The following is a 17,261-nucleotide window of genomic DNA, read 5'->3' as shown; positions in this document are numbered from 1 at the left end:
ATTTCAGTCCTATTTAAAAGAATGGTTTAATCGCCAGTTTTGTTGTGTTGTTTCTTTTATCTTTGAGTGTTTTTACCTTTAATTGTGACATTTAAAATATATGAAAGTTCTGATTTTATATTTTAGTCTTGTGTGTGTGAGACTATTCAATTTCATTTTCCCCTTATTATTTGGCCTTTTATCTCAAAATCCTTAATTGGAAACAGGCAAATTTATGGTCTTGAGCAGTTAACACTGGTGATAGATTTAAAACCATTGTTTTTTATTTCAGTGCTTTTGTCTTAAAACAAGGCTTTTAGTGTGTCCTGCTACAGCTGCAGTTAAAAGTTGGCACAACTTTTTACCACTGTTTTCCGTTATCAAGTCGTAGTCCTTCAGTGTTTAGTATAATTTATTTTCTAGTTAAACTCTTCTCTATTTTGCATAATAGTTCCTGAAGGCAGTGCAACTTGCTAAAATTTTTCATAATGTAACTTTTTAAACTTTTACCTATTAATAAATAGGCTTCTAATTGATCCTTTTACCATGAAATAGTTGGCTTCAGTCTGGTTCAACTGTGACGTCTGTTATAGAGACTTGTGAGACCTATATATCTCAAATTTTCTGATTCATCTTGCTTTTGTTTCTTAAAAAATATCTTGAATCCATGTGATTCTTAGCTTTGGAGAGTATTATGTATGTATAATGGGAAAAGATAGTTTCTTGTGTTTATTTTTTTGCTTATTGTAAAATCTTTTTGTGGCCTTGCTTTTTATCCAGTTTCTTGATCTCATTGACATACCAAGTGAATTTCTTTGCTGCTCTGAATTTTTGTTCTAAGGGTCAATCATTACAAAACAAAAAGTAGGAGATGGCTTAGAATAGGGGTCCCCAGTTCCTGGGCTGCAAACCAGTACTGGTCCGTGGCCTGTTAGGAACCTGACTGCAGTGCAGGAGGCTAGTGAGCTAAGAAGCTTCATCTGTATTTGCAGCTGCTCCCCAGAGCTAGCATCACCGCTTCAGCTCCTCCTCAGATCATCAGGGTTTAGATTCTCATAGGAGCACCAGTCTCTGGTTCCAAAAAGGTTGGGGATAGCTGTCTTAGAAAACCAAGAACATTAAAACTGTGGAGTAGGTTGGAATTTTATAATGGTATGGGAGGAATGAATTATTGATCGAGTCAGCAGCTCATAATGACTTTTAACAAGTTCACCTCCATTCTTTTAAAAAGAACTGTCTTTTCACATAACTCTTGGTAATGATCTTAATGTAGCTGCTTTGATATAGAACCTCCTTGCAACTCCTGCATTAATTATCTAAAAGCATGATAGTGAGTCTAGAGATCAGAAAGTGAGAGTGGCTCTTTTATGATGTGCATAACATAAAAATTTAAATGAGACAGAAAGCTTAAGTATAGCAGTTACCTTTTTGTAGTTTTGATTTCATTCAATAATCTGAGGGAATAAAATATTAAGTATGTCCATTTTTAGAAACTCCAAACTGATTATTTTATTTTATTTTTATTTTTTTTAGGCGAGGCAGCCCTTGGTTGACCTTGCAGATTGCAAGGACCTTGTCAGCTTGCAATCCCTTATTTTTTTTATTTTTTACTCTTATAGCACCTGGTCTTCCTAGGTGGTTTCCCATTCAAGTACTAACCAGGCCTGACCCTGCTTAGCTACTGGGATCAGACGGGATCGAGCTTGTTCAGGGTAGCATGGACATAGACCAAACTGATTATTTAGAAAGTATTTGTTACACACGCAAAGTTTTCCTTGGTAGGAGCTTCTTTATCAGATTTAACACTTTGGTTTATGTTAAAGAAACTCTTTAATAATAGTCTTTAAAAATAAAGAATATGTATATTATTTTCATTGGTTTTAGAAATAATGAATTTTCTCTCTCCCCGCCCCTCCCTCCAAAAAACCCCACAAAACTTTTGTGGAGGGCAGTGTCCTTCATATTATAGTGTACTTTATTTTATGACTGTAATTCTTAATATGTAGTTTGAAGGATTGTTTTAAGAAAGTGATTCTTAGTCTTTTTGCTATATCGATCTTTTTGAGAAATTAATGATTTTTCTCTGGAAAAAATAGACAAATAAACTAGTTAGTATATATTTTCTGAGAGTTAACTGACAAGTTTAGACTTCCTGTTTTATGGGATTTGATAGGCAACTAAAAACAACAACTCTAAAATTATAAGTGTAATGCTATTTTTAAAAAACAATTGTATAATGAATCAGTCAGTTAGAAATTTATTTTTTAATTTTTCCTCTTTTACTTTGAGAATAACTCTTAAAGCTTTTAGCTGTAATCTTTTCCGGAAGCTGAAGTTGCCTTGAGTGCTGGGTGAACTAAGGCAACATTGTAAATGGAAACATAGTTAATATCTAGTGGTTTGGGGCACTAAAAGTAGTTTTAGTGTCCCCTTACCCCGAAAATATAGCACCTCAGTATTTTATAGAATATGCTTTTACCATATGGATTTCAAGAAGCATATTTATCTAGTTTTTAACTTCTCTGAAATTGAGCTGTGTCTTAGAATCTACGAAGTTTTATAGTTGCCACTAGTGCAGATATTCCGTATGCATGAAACTTCCTTATTCTGGAAACAGGTGCCTGAAAAGACTTTCACCAGTGTCAGTTGTAAGACTTAATGGATTCTAATTGTGAGAGAACATTTAAATCCAATGTATTTTTTTTCAATGCCAGCATCAGTGTCTTAAATTTGATAAAATAAGGATTATTTCTTCTTGAACAAAGGATTTGGGCCTTAATATTTTCTTTGCAGCATGTTGATTTCTTTTTTCAGAGATTTGTGTTAGCAAACTATTTATTGAGCACTCATCAAAGGCAAAGCACTGTAGGAAAAGTCACTACATTATAGATAGTAAGGGAAAGTATAAGGACATAGATAACCTTAGAGCTTTTATGAATGATCTCATAAAATTCTTTGTGTAGACTTTAAAATATGGAAATGTGAGGTGTAGGTATTATTGATGCAGTTGTAAATGGTAATTAAAATCAAAGCTATTAAATTTAAGCCCAGTTAGAACATTTGTCAACATAATCAATCTATTAAGATAAAATATTCTGTTCCATCTTTGCAATATAGTATTAGTGGTCTCAGTCTGTTTGAGACAGGTGAAAGACCATCGAAGAAACGTCCACCTCTGCTCATCTTGTTATGGGAAAGTAACAGTGAGGAAGAGTTATAAATTCAGAGATTAGGACTCCAGAACTCCATCTTGCTGAAGATAATATTTTAAAGGTTTAATTTTATGTTCCTAAACTTCTTTTGGACTGTTTCATATATAATACATAGATGTCCAAGTAAGAGTGAACCAACCCCTTTGAATGTGCTGTCAATACAGAACTAATTTATCTCAGCTTTATTCAGCAAGGAATTGTTATTCAGAATTTATGTACCTTTAAATAAGTTGATTCCGAAGTAAATAGAATGATTAATAATTTTAGTTCAGATTGCCAAAGTTTGAAATTAGGGAAATATTCTTCCATGTGAGAATTGGAAAATTCAGATTTTGGAATATGTAAGATAGATAGTGAATAATCATTTTAAACACCTGTATATAATTTGTTTTAATAACAAATATAAAAATGCTTTTGTTATAACACAAATAATAAATCGAATTCCTGTGAACCTGTTGGCAAGGTAAGTAGAATGAGCACTTAAAACATGCTAAAACTTTGAATGCCATATCAAATTGCAGATACACACTACTAAGGATTTAGTAATGAAGGCATTAGTAGCTAACCTTGTTGAGTGTTTACTATATGACACGAACTTTGCATAGAATATCATATAATCCTCCTGTGATGTGTGGTGACTATTATTCTCATATACAGCAAATCTTCACAATGTCTTTAATAGGTTCTGTGACTTTAAGCGAAATGACATTTTTACCATAGGCTAATTGATATAAAAAGTTAAATTCCTATGGCATCTCATCAATGTTATAGCAAAATAACATTGAATGAAATGATGTTATTCGAAGACCTGCTGTACAGTCATGCATAACTACATTTCGGTCAACAATAGACCACGTATACAACAGTGATTCCGTAAGATTATAATGGAGCTGAAAAATTCCTATTGTCTAGTGATGTCATAATGTTATAGTGCAACACATAACTTAGGTTTATGGTGATGCTGTCGTAAACCTGTGCTACCAGTTGTATAAAAGTATAGCACATACAATTATGTACAGTATATAATACTTGATAATGATAATAAATGACTTACTGGTTTATATACTTATTATATTATACTTTTTATTGTTTTAGAATATACTCTTTCTACTTATAAAAAAAATGTTTGCAGTAAAACAGTATACCGTATTGTGCCTGCAGCAGCCTCAAAACCTTAATGTTTAACACTTCTCTTGATTGCATCATTCCACTTATGTTTGATTTAACCATGTGTTATTTTGTCATCATGGCCCCTAAGTGTACAGAATTAACACTGCTAATGTATCTTTAAGAGACCATGTTGAGTGATTGACGTGGAAATGAAATTAAGAGTGATTAAGGACTATAAAGGTAGAAAATCAGTGATGGTTATTGCTTATCAGTCAGATATGTCCCATTTCGCCATAGCTATGGTCTTGAAGAACAAAGTGATGGAAGCCATTAAAGAATATGCTTCATTGAAGGCAATGAGACTAACAAAAATTTGAAAAGGGTCATTAGATATGGAGAAACTTCTAACGACCTGGATTGAAGACCAGACACAGAAGCATATCCCTCTCAGCACTGTGATGATAGCAGCCAAAGCAAAAATTTTGTAAAGTTACAAGAAAAGGCTGGACCCAACTACGATGTTGAATTTACTGCTAGCTCTGGGTGGTTTAAATGATTCAAGAATTGTTAATTCATTATATAATGAAAAAGTGAGTGGTGAGTCAGAATGCTGATGGACAATGTGGATGTGCTGATTGTGGAGGAAAATTATTCGCTATAGGAAATATTCAATATGGATGAAACCTTATTCAGGAAACAGGTGCGTGAAAGGACTTTCATCCATTAAGGAGGCCAGCTCAATGCCAGGTTTTAATGCTTTTAGGGACAGGACAGCATTCTTGCTTGTGCTGGGTGGCCGGGGAGCGGTGTTGCAGACTATAAATTCAAACCCTTTTAGATATGGCAGGATGAGAATCCCAGGGCCTTCAAGCATATCAATAAGCATACATTGTCAGTAATAAAAAGTCATGGATGACCAAGCACCTTTTCCAAGATGCCCTCCTGGATTGCTTTGCCACCAAAATGGAGAAGTATTGTTTGGAGAATAACATACCTTTTAAGATTTTGCTTATAGTTGATGCTCCCAGACATCCTCTTTATTGGTGATCTTCATCTGAATATCAGTGTGGCTTCTCCCTCTAAACACCACCTCCTTGATCCAAACAGTGGATCAAAGACTTATAGCAGTTTTTAAGGCCTGAAAACGACCTTTGTCCAGGCTATTGCTACAACTGAGAAAGACAGGCAATTGTGGAAGAATTACAACATCCATGACTGCATCAAGAACCTTGCTTGGGCTTGGGGTGATGTCACCAGGGAGTGTATGAATGGCATCTGGAAGAAGACACTCAAGAGTTTTTATCTATGACTTCAAAGGATTTACCAAGCATGAAGAGGTTGCAAAAATCAACAATGCTGTGTTGAGATGGTAGAACCTTTAACCTGGGTGTGGATGAAGATGACATTGAGGAGCCTCCTGGAGGTGGTTCCTGAGGAATTGACTAATGAGTTGTTGGAACTGGAACAGGAACACTGTAGCTAAAGAAGAGGCAAGAGAAAGGGAAAATTCAGAAGAAAAAGAGGAACCCACAAGAAAACTCACAGGAAAGGGTTTAGCAGAAGCTTTTACAGACCTCACCAAGCCCCCGAAAAAGTTGAAAAACATGGACCCCAACGCTGAAAGGTCGAATATTCATGGTACATTATCTACTTACAAGGAAGTCTATGATGAAAAAAAAAAAAAACAACACCATGGACATATTTCTGAAAAGACTGACACCTCAAGAAGAGCCTGAGGTAGGTCATTTATGAGGGATTGCATAAGAGGCATTGTTATCATAGAAGGTGACAACTCCATGTGTTATTGCCCCTGAAGACCCAATAGGACAAGATGTTGAGGTGGAATACAGTGATGTTGATGTTCCTGTCCCTGTGGAGCATTTTATAAGAACTATTTTAAATTTAAACTTAAAGTTCATAAAAGTAATTATCTGCTCCTTCTAAATTATGGGAAGAGACTGCTATGACTTCAGTTTATATCTTTTAAATTCACTGGAAAAATTGGATTTTTTTGTTCTTGGACTATTTCAGTTAGAGAATGATACATCGTCGTAGAAGGATTTTTTAAATTGCCAAATTCCTTTAATAGTGACTTTAAGTGGGGAGAGTGGGATGGCGCTACTGTTGATAAATATAATCCTAAGAAAACTAGTTTTGGGATTAGAAATTATAAAACACATCTGAAGTGACGGTGTGGGGTTATGGAGAATGATGGAGTTATATTTTAGTACAAATTGGTTTATGCTTTTAAAGTAGTAATGCCTTAATACTTTTCCAAGTATACTTAAGCACCATAGGAAACTTGAGCAGTTCAAAACTTCTTTGTTGTTCTAGCAGTTGATTATGTTAAGTGGTATTCTTCACCTCTATTCCAGCATCTTTAGATCAGTACTATATAGTTTAGTCTGCATTTGGATTTCTAAATTTCATAATTCTTTGTTGTTGTTGTTGTTGTTTTAATATTTTTTAGGTGAGGCAACCCTTGGTTGACCTCACAGATTGCAAGGACCCTGTCAGCTTACAGTCCCTTATTTTTTTATTTTTTACGCCTACAGCACCTGGTCTTCCTAGGTGGTCTCCCATCCAATTACTAACCAAGCCCGACCCTGCTTAGCTTCCGAGATCAGACGAGATCGGACTTGTTCAGAGTGACATGGCCATAGACTCATAATTCTTTATTTACCTCCTTTGCAGTATTTGCTGCATGGGCAGCTGATACTTAATTTGAGGGATAAATTCCAGGAAATAGTTTGAATTACTATGCACATTTAGTGTACATAGTAATTCAAATTGTAAAAATTGAATGATTACTACCTTGTTGAAAATAGCCATGGCCCCATTTATGATAATATTAAGAATTGGCAAAGTTACAAAAACTTGGGCAATATGTAGTAATCTTTTACAGAAACAGTGATTTAAAGCTTGGAAAACAGATTTTTAAGTTTACCTATAACCATACCTGATATATGTAATAAGGCAAAACAAAAAGTTTTATTCAAAAGAATATCCACCTATGTAATTTTATTAACCAGTGTCACCCCAATAAATTTAATAAAATTAAAAAGACTATCCTTCATATGATTTGAAACTTGTGAAATTGTTGGCAGAGGCACAGGTAAAATTAGTCTAATACTTTATATTCAGTCATTTTTGACTAAAAAAATTGTATTACTCAGATTTATTTATCTTATTCACCAAGTTAAATCTGAGAATCATTTTTAAATGTTAAACAAAATAGTGCACATTACAGAAGTAAAGATCTTCCACTAATAAAGACATTAAGAAGTTGTACAATAGGCTCTGAAGACAATTCTCAAAAAAGGAATCCTAAATTGTTTTGAGCAATGGTGTTGTAGCAGTGTTGGAGTGGGTATATAGCCAGCCTTCTGAGGAGGGCAAAGCTCATTTGAGTTCTGGTAGTTGGGTTTAAAAAAACAAACAAACAAAAAAAACTATTACTTGAAAAGGCCCATCTTTGTCTTATCACTTAACTGCTGTTTCCCCCATTAGCTAAACAGGAATAAGAATAATGATATATTTAAGCCATTAAGGACTAACACCTGTGGGAAAAACATCAATGCTAATGTTTAAAAAAAAAAGTATAATAACAATATTCTCAAGGTTCTTACCTAAATTCTTCGGAATTTGTTAATTATATTTTAACATTTATTGTAAATAGGAATAACAATTCCCTAGATAAGGAAAGAAAAGTCATACTGAAGATACAGAAATTCAGTAGAATTTAAAGATTTAAGGAATCTTATGTTAATAGAGCTTTTAATGGGGAGAGCACTTCCTGTGTTTTGAATTGATAAATCTCCACCTTTCTTATATAACTTTTTCTGAAGTTAGTTATTGGTAAATTCTGAAATAAGTTATGTACAGAGAGGTTTCTTGAATAAAAAAAAAATGGTAGTAAGTGGTAAAACTGGAAAAGTTACATGTATTGAGGAAATCCAATTATTTCTAACTTAAAATTTTTCTGTTGTGATGAATCATAGTGTGTGAATCTAAATTAACTCTTAGATCATGAGCTCTTTTAAGAAGTTCCACTGAGTCTTTAAATTTCCTTAGCATTTGGCATAGCACCTACAAGAGTAATACTTAAAATCTTTTTTGAGGGTGGAGAAGCGTCACATCTTTTGAGAATGGCAGCCCCCTCCCTCCAAATTCTGCATATAATTTCAAGCAATTCTGATATCTGAATTTTTCCATAGACCTTAAGTGATTCACCCCCTAGTCTGGAACTTAGTGGTACACTAGTGGCTAAATATTTGAACTGTTCAGTTCCTCTAGCTGTGATTTCTTTTGGGGGAAGGAATTGTATTTTATTTGAGTTTTTTTCATCAGTGACATTTTATCTGTAGTTGCCTGGTTGCCTCAGATCTAATGTTCTTGGTGACTGAAGGTTTGGCTAATTGATTGAAATCTTGGTTATATAGTAATATAGCAAATTAGGACCTTTGTATAGCGCTCTTCTTGTAATTTAAATATTATAAAACTTATTTAGGAGAGGTTAAGAATTTTGGAACAGTGATAATGAAAGGCATTAGCAAAATCTGCCAGCTATAACAACCTTGACTTCTATAGTCCCATGGTGAAGATTGCTTAACTTCATGTGGAAAATCTAATGAATAAAAACAAAAACAGTTAAGCCCAATTCTTTTTAACCTTTTTTGAATATCAAAAGACATTAGATCTTTTAAAAGCAGACTAGAAGGGTGTTTTAGAAGTGCAGAATTTCTTACAGAGCAGAGGATTTTGATACTTTAACAGAATCTGAATACTTTGTAAAGTACATTTTTATAGCTGTACTTGTACTTGGATAATACTCTGCATACATGTATTTTGTTAAAGAATAATTTCGGTGAAGTTTAGCCAAATACATATATTCCCCTCACTTCCATGTATAAAGTCTCCTAAATATAAGGTTAAGTATATCTTGCCCATTCCGTTTATGTATATACCTTGAACAAATTAAGCACTTCTTACCAAAGTAGAGTAGGGAGGGAACTTTTAAAATAGCTTAAATTTCTTTGACAAGAATTGTTACAAACAACCTCTCCTGGGTTATTGTTCTAGCCACCATATATGTCCTGAAGACTTTTAAGTCTACAGTCTCTAATTAGACCTCTTGAGTTTTTGCCTGCCTATTAGACAATTCCACCAGTATGTCCTATTTACACTAAAGATTTAAATACTAAACTAGACTCCACTTTTTCCCATAAGCTGCTTCTATATTCGCTCTCCTGGATATTGGACACTGTCTACCCAGTCACAAGCCTGGAAGCTGGAAATCAGTTCAGATGATTTCTGCTTCCCTATTTCCACATATCTAATTCTTTTTAGTACTTCATGTCTCTGGTATTTAGCCCCCCTTCATTCCTACTGTCACCATGTAAGTTCACTCAGTTGTCACTCACTTGAACTGTGTGACAGTAACCTCTTTACTCTGTCTTATGCCTCTTCAGTTTATGATGTCACCAGAGTAACCTTTCTAAAGCTCTAAACTGACCTGTTCCCACCAAAAAGAAAAACTAGCAGCTCATCTTTCACAAAATTAAGTAAAAATTCCTTTGTGTGACATCCAAGGCCCTTCATGATCTGGTTCTTGCTTACTTTTCCAGCTGTATTTCCTGTTCTTGCCTGATAGGTGATCTTTGACAGTGCCATTGTCAAAAGCTGTTATCTGTCCGGAATGCCCTTTCCAATTTTTCTCCTGCCCTCTTTAGTCCATTGAACTCCAGCTTCTATTTTATGACCCAATTTACTATGAATGACTTCTTGAAAACTTGGATGCTTCCCCCTCTACCCCTGCTTCCCCCAATTAAATTGTTTTAAAGTAAACCCCAGACAGCATATCCTTTCATTCTTAAATACTGGAATTCCTAAAAGATAAGGACTCTTAAAACATAATCATATTAGTCTTACACTTGCATAATAAACAATAAATTCCTTAATATTATTTAATGTCCAATGTTCAGATTTCCTCAGTTGTCTCATAGATATACTTTTAAGTTAGTTTGAATCAGGATCAGAAATGAGATTCAGGTCTACGGCCATGCTACCCTGAACACGCCATATCTTGTCTAATCTCGGAAGGTAAGCAGGGTCGGGCCTGGTTAGTACTTGGATGGGAGACCACCTAGGAAGACCAGGTGCTGTAGGCGTAAAAAAAAAATAAAATAAGGTTCATTTACATATGCTGCCTACAAGACTCACTTCAGATTAAAAGACACACACAGACTAAAAGTAAGGGGACGGGGAATGATATGGCATGATGGACCTAGAGAGTAGTGTGCTGAGTGGAATAAAAGGAAGACACATGCCATGTGATTGCATGTATATGTGGAATCTAAAGATCAAAAACAAACTCATAGATAAAGAGAATATTTTGAGGATCACCAGATGGGAGAGGGGTTTAGGAGGTTGGCAAAAAGTGGGGAGAGATTTAAGAAGTTCACATTGGTAGTCATGGAGATAGAAAGTGTAGCATAAGGAATATAGCCAATATTGTAATAACTGTATGGTGTTAGAGAGGCACTAGATTGGGGTGATCATTTTGTGATTTATATAGATATCTAATCACTGTGTTGTACACCTGAAACTAATATAGTATTGCATGCTAACTGTAATTGAAAATTTAAAAAAATTATTGAAAAGTAAGGTTCACAGTTGCATTTGGTTGATTTGCCTATTAAGACTTTATTAATCTATCAATTTTCCTTTTTTTAAATAACAGCTTTATTGAAATATAATTTACATACCATACAGTTCACCCATTTAAATGTACAATTCAGTGGTTTTTAGTTATACAGCCATAAACAGTCAATCTAGAACATTTTTATCACCCAAAAAGAATTTCCATGCTCATTAGTAGTCACTCCCCATTACTCCCCAAGCCCTGGGCAATTATTCTACTATCTGTGACTATAGATGTGCCTATTCTGTAAGTGTATAGATTTACATTTCACATAAATGACATAATATTATACATGCTCTTTTGTGACTGGACTCTTTCATTTAGCATGTTTTCAAGGTTCATGTAATTTGTGGCATGTATCAGTACGTCAGTTCTTTTTTTGGTAAATAGTGTGCCATGGTATGGACAATTTTATTTATCCATTCATCATTGCTGAACATTGGGTTTTCCACTATTTGGCTGTTATAAATAATACTGTGTGGACATTTTAATTTCATTTTTCTTGAGTATTTTCCTAGGAATAGAATTACTGGATCATATGTTAACCCTATGTATAACCATTTGAGGAACTGCCAGACTGTTCTCCAAAGTAGCTGCACCATTTTACATTCCCACTAGCAGTGTATGAGGGTTCTAATTTCTTCATAGTTTCACTAATACTTGTTTTCTCTCTTTTTAAAAAATTGTATTTCTTGGTGATTGAATGTATTTACCTGCTGACTGCTGCCTTCAGTTTTAAAGAATTCACAATTGGACTGGTCATAATTATATTTTTTTACAAACTAAAAGGATATTATTATAGTACTAAAAATAATGGAAAGTTACTATATTTTTAACACTGGAGGTTACCAGACATTTGTTATAAAGTAATTATGGAAAGTTCTAGCCCTAAACCTAGTTAGTTAGCTCCTTATTTTTTCCACATTATTTCTTCTCTGCTTTAATTCTTAAACTTTCTCATGCAAGACCTGGTTATATCTCAGCTTCAACATGGAGCTATTTAAATTCAGGTTAGTAGATAAGGTGGAGAAAAATACTAAGTCCTTGATGGAGTTCATGTATCATGCAGTTGTTATACAGGAATTTAAATTTTATAACATTGAAGATGTAATGAAGAACATTTATTAAGGGCATTCATTTATCGTTTTTATTTTAAACTAGTCTAGAAAAACAGTTCAAGCAGTATGAAATTCTTTCTCACCCTTGAAAATTACTTAACTGTTTGATACGTAATATTCCATGCATATACAAACATATCTGCATTTTTAAACCATAAATGTGGTTATACTATAATTCTTGATCTTGTTTTTTTAAAAAAAACAAGAGTTTATCTTGGAGATCTTTCCATTATCAGTATTTAATTGTTGCATAGTATTCCAGTTAAGGATATACCTTAACTATATCCCTATCGATGAATAATTGTTTTCAATTTTTTACGTATAAGCAAAGCTGAAAGGGACTTTTTTTTTTACATATCTTTTAATACTTTTGTGAGTGGATTTGCTGGATTAAAGGATATGTTATTTAAATTTTACCATATAACCAAATTACCCTTCAAAATATTAATTTATATTCCATTATGTAATGTATATGGCTATCGTCAAACTATAAAACTTGCAGTCTTGATAAATTAGATTTTTTGGTGGTTTTTTAAATTGTGAATGAAATTTATCTTTCCTGTCATTAGCCATTTGTAATATTTATGCAAATTATCTATACTTGTCCCTTGCCCATTTAAGGTTTTTGTTTTGTTTTTTGTTTTTTTAAATAGAATAAAGGCTGCTTGAATAAAGGAAGTTAGTCATTTTTCAGATGTATCGCATGCTGCAAACATCTTTTCCTATGTGTTATTTATTAATGATGTAATTTAAAACATTAGCTTGTGCTTAGAATTCTGTCCAAAGTTAAACATGAAGACAAGCATAGAGAAAAGTGTGTTGTCACTGTCATGACAGTAGAAGAATTTGTAGGGTTTAGAGTAAACTCTTCTAAAATGCCATCATGTGTATTATTTATATCCTGTGAACAAACTTGATACTAATAATATACATGCTGATACAGAGGAACTTGTATTTTACTGTGTAAGTGATAATGACATTTTTTATAAAATAAAATGTTTATCCCCAGTTATAAGTCATTAATACATGTTCATTGTAGAAAGTTTTGAAAGTTCTTGAAACTATGAAGAAAAAAAGTCAATTGCAATGATACTATCCAGGAATAATGCTTTTAATATATTTTCTTCTGAAATGTGCTGTATTTCATCTAAAAAATTGGATTACTGTGTATTCATTTTTAAAAACAACATTTTGAAGATATTTCCATCTCTCGATTATACAATCTTTTCCCTTTTGTCAGACCTGGAGAATTACTGTGCTTTCTAACCATTGTTATGTTGAACACATTTTTATATCTATATTTGTGCATTTTTCACATAAGTTTCTGGTACTGGATATATTGGGTCAAAAGTTATGAACATCTGCATAATGTATTTAGAGAAGATATTTGAACTGGTTTTGACAAGATAAAGCACAACAGTAAAAATGCTAATTTTCTGGAGGACAAGGAAGCCATACAAGAGATGGCTACTATGGCTTTGGTTTTTAGAAATTACATATGGAAAGTTAAAGGAACTAGAATAGCCAAAACAGTTTTGAAAAAGAGCAACAGGGGTAGAAGACTCACTATATCCACATTTAAGATGTACTGTAAAGCTACACTCGTCAAGGCAGTGTGGTATATTGGCCGAAGGAACAGGGAGCACAGAAATAGACTTAGATAAATGTAGTCAACTGATTTTTTTGACAAAGGTGCAAACATAGTTCAGTAGAGAAAGGACTGTCTTTTCAATATATGGTGTTGGAAATGGCACCCCTGTGTAAAAAAATGAGCCTCAACCTATATAACATATATGTATACTTTTAAAATGGATCATAAACCTAAATGTAAAGCATAAAGTAGCAAAACTCTCAGAAGAAAGCATTAGAAAAGGTCTTCCTGACCTTGCGTTTGGTAAAAAGCTATTAGGTACAGCACCGAAAACAGAGCATGATCCATGAAAGGAAAAAATGATGAAGTTAACTTTAATTTAAAACTTTTATGTGAAGGTCACAGTTAAGATAATGAAAAGGCAAGCCATGAACTGGGAGAATATATTTGTAAACCACATATCTGAGAAGGGACTCGTATCCAGAATTTATGAAGAACTTTCAAAACTCAGCAAAGAGGGGAAAAAAACACACCCAATTTTAAAAATAGGTGAAAGGTTTGAACAGACATTTCACTAAAGAATATATTTGGATGGCATATAAGCACATGCAAAGATGCTCATCACTGGTCATTAGGGAAATGCAAATTAAAACCACAATGAGGTACCATTTACAAACCTTTTAGAATGGTTAAAATAAAAAAATATATTGTACTGATAGTGTTGGTGAGGATGAGAATTAATTGGAACTCTCATACTTCTGATAAGAATGCAGACTCTGGAAAAGTCTGGCAGTTTATTACAAAGTTAAATATACAGTCGCTGTTTGTCCCAACAATCCCACTTCTAAGAATTTGTCTTAGGGCAATATAAGCTTGTGTAAACATTAAGTTTACACAAAACAGTAAGTTTACATAAAAATGTGAATACAAATGTTTATAGCAGCACTATTCATAATTGCCTCACATTGGAAACTACCCAAAGGTCCTTAAGTGAGTGAATGTATAAGCACACTAATATAATCTATAATATGGAATGCTATTCAGCAATAAAAAGGAACCAACTGTTGATATACCATTAACATGGATAAATATCAAAGGCATTGTGAAGTTTCATAAGATTACATTCTGAATGAGTCCATTCACATGACATTCTGAAAAATACAAAACTATAGGCACAGAGAACAAATCAGTGGTTGCCAGCGGTTAGGGGTGGAGGGGAGGGTTTGATTACAAAAGGGCAGTGTGAGGGAATTCTTTGCGGGTGTTGGAATTGTTTTGTATTCTACTTGTGGTGGTTACAAGAAAACATGTACATGCTAAAACTTAACAGAGTATATACCAAGAAAGTGAATACTGCTCTTTTTAAATTTAAAAAGTAAAAAAAATTGCAGACTTAATAATCTTAGTTTTATTTTTTCAGTTATACTCAGTAAAGCTGAAAAAGGTAAAATTTTAAAAAGTTCGTGTTAAAAAATGTAGAATGGCTTTGTTATATTTTCTGGGTGCTTACATAACTGTACCTATTTCTGAGATTGAATGAGCTAAATAAGCAAAAAGCAGTTCATTGTCGGGCTTTTTAAAGAAACTACTATATATAGGCTATTGCTAGGGCCTACACCCATTCAGCCGTATGTCCCATGTTTATATCTACAACTGCTCTCTACCAGGATCAATGTTAAGAATATCATGAAAAAATGAAATTTTATTATATTTTTGGTTTTTCAATTGAAAAGATTCTGGGATTTTAATGGTTAGTAATGCTTAGCTAACTAGAAGATTGAAGTATCTAAGAACCAGTGTTTTTGGTGTCAGAAGAGACTAGTGATTATTTAATTTTTCAAATAAAGACATTCAGGTCTAGGGAAAGAAATGGCTAGCTTAGAGTTAAAAGGAGAGTTTGTTAGAGCGCTAGCTATAATTCAGGTTTTTTTATGTTCATTTCATTGAGTCAATGTATAATAATCACTAACAAATTATTTCATACCATTTAGTTGAACTTTAAATTCCAGTTCTTTTAGTTTTCGTCTATGGAAATATAATTTGAATACATTAAAGTTAATTTATGTGTCTAGTTCTATAAGTTTTGATAAATACATAGCTACAGTATTCAGATTTTTGGAAGAAAAGTGATTGAAATAACAGCAGAGTAGTTTTCATATCATACTTGTGTGCATGAGAACAAAATGAGATTTTTTTTTCCTCCCAAAGTATAATATAGAAAATGGCTCTAATGATTACCAAAAGTTATAGTTTGCACAGTACAGCAAATCCTTATTATTTCGAATTCTACTAAGTTGAAATTTGTGGCAGTTTATAACAAGCTCAACAGTTCACTTCCAATAAGAATGTCTAAGTAATGGAAGATTGTGAGTAATGAAAGATTAAACTACATTGGTCAGTTTTCAAAATACATTTGATGACATTATGGCTTTTTAAATTGTGGTTATATACATATGTAACATTTATGGTTTTTACCATTTTTAAGTATATAACTCATTGACATTAAGAACATTTACCATATTGTATAACCATCACCACTATTTACTGAACTTTTTCATCATCCCAAAGTGAAACTCTGTAATTATTGAATAATAACTCTTCAATTCCCCCTGCCCTGGTAGCCTGTATTCTGCTGTCTTTATGAATTTACCTATTCTAGATACTTCATGTAAGTGAAATCATATTTGGCCTTTTGTATCTGGCTTATTAAATTTAGTAAATTTTTAAGGTTTATCTGTGTTGTAGCATGTATCAGAATCTCAGTCCTTTTTTATGGCTGAATATTATTACATTATATATATTACATTTTGTTCATCCATTCATCTATTGATGGAGCTTGGATTGTTTCCAACTTTTGGTTATTGTGAATAATGCTGTTCTTTCCTGGAAGCTTACTTGAGACAGTTTCTGCCAGCTCAATTGGTCATTTAAGTGGAAGGACAGTTTCCTGGAGCTTCCTGCTCCGCTGTCATCCATGATTTCACTATACTGGCTTTTAAGTAACTACATTTAATTACGATACATGTTCACTATATAAAAATTAGAAAACACAGATAAGCAAATAGAAAAAGTCATTACCCATGATCTCATTTCTCAGAGTAATGTTTCCTTTTTCATCCTTCTAGATGTTTAAATTGGGATCATGTTACAGAAACTGTTTTGTAATGTTTTTTTACCTACTATATTGTAACTGTCTTTTCATGAAAAAATGAGCATGTATACTCTGTAATTTTCAATTGTTTTGTAATATGTATGCTATAATTTATTCATGGTCTGTTGGACATTTGTTTCAGCTTTCTCTCCAATGTTGCAGAGCTTTCCATACATTTTAAAATTCTTAATTTTTTTGAAATGAAATATTTGAGATTTAGAAATGAAGAGATTAATGTAATGAATATCCATATAACCACTGGATCTCTGTCTGTACCCAGCTCTGGCTGGTGCTCTTCTACTGGCAAAAGCATATCAGTTATCAGATGATGTTTTGGCACTCTTTCTGCCATGCACCGCCTTGTGTACCACCACTCTCTTCTATACTTATGCAATAT

The 17,261-nt window shown here is 33.2% G+C and overlaps 1 protein-coding gene and 3 pseudogenes across 1 annotated transcript in view; 2 read left to right on the top strand and 2 right to left on the bottom strand.

Annotated features, from left to right (window-relative positions):
* UBE2R2 (ubiquitin conjugating enzyme E2 R2) overlaps positions 1-17,261 on the top strand; it is an 85,772-nt gene that overhangs the window by 2,402 nt on the left and 66,109 nt on the right. The gene's annotated exons all lie outside the window — the stretch shown is intronic.
* Positions 1,590-1,708, bottom strand: LOC120612995 (uncharacterized; annotated as a pseudogene).
* On the bottom strand, positions 6,848-6,966 carry LOC120613033 (uncharacterized; annotated as a pseudogene).
* Positions 10,353-10,471, top strand: LOC120613046 (uncharacterized; annotated as a pseudogene).

The sequence above is a fragment of the Pteropus medius genome, unplaced genomic scaffold (genome assembly GCF_902729225.1).
Source record: "Pteropus medius unplaced genomic scaffold, Ma_sr-lr_union100, whole genome shotgun sequence".
Classification (NCBI taxonomy): Eukaryota; Metazoa; Chordata; class Mammalia; order Chiroptera; family Pteropodidae; genus Pteropus; species Pteropus medius.
This window is presented reverse-complemented; position numbering and strand designations above follow the sequence as displayed.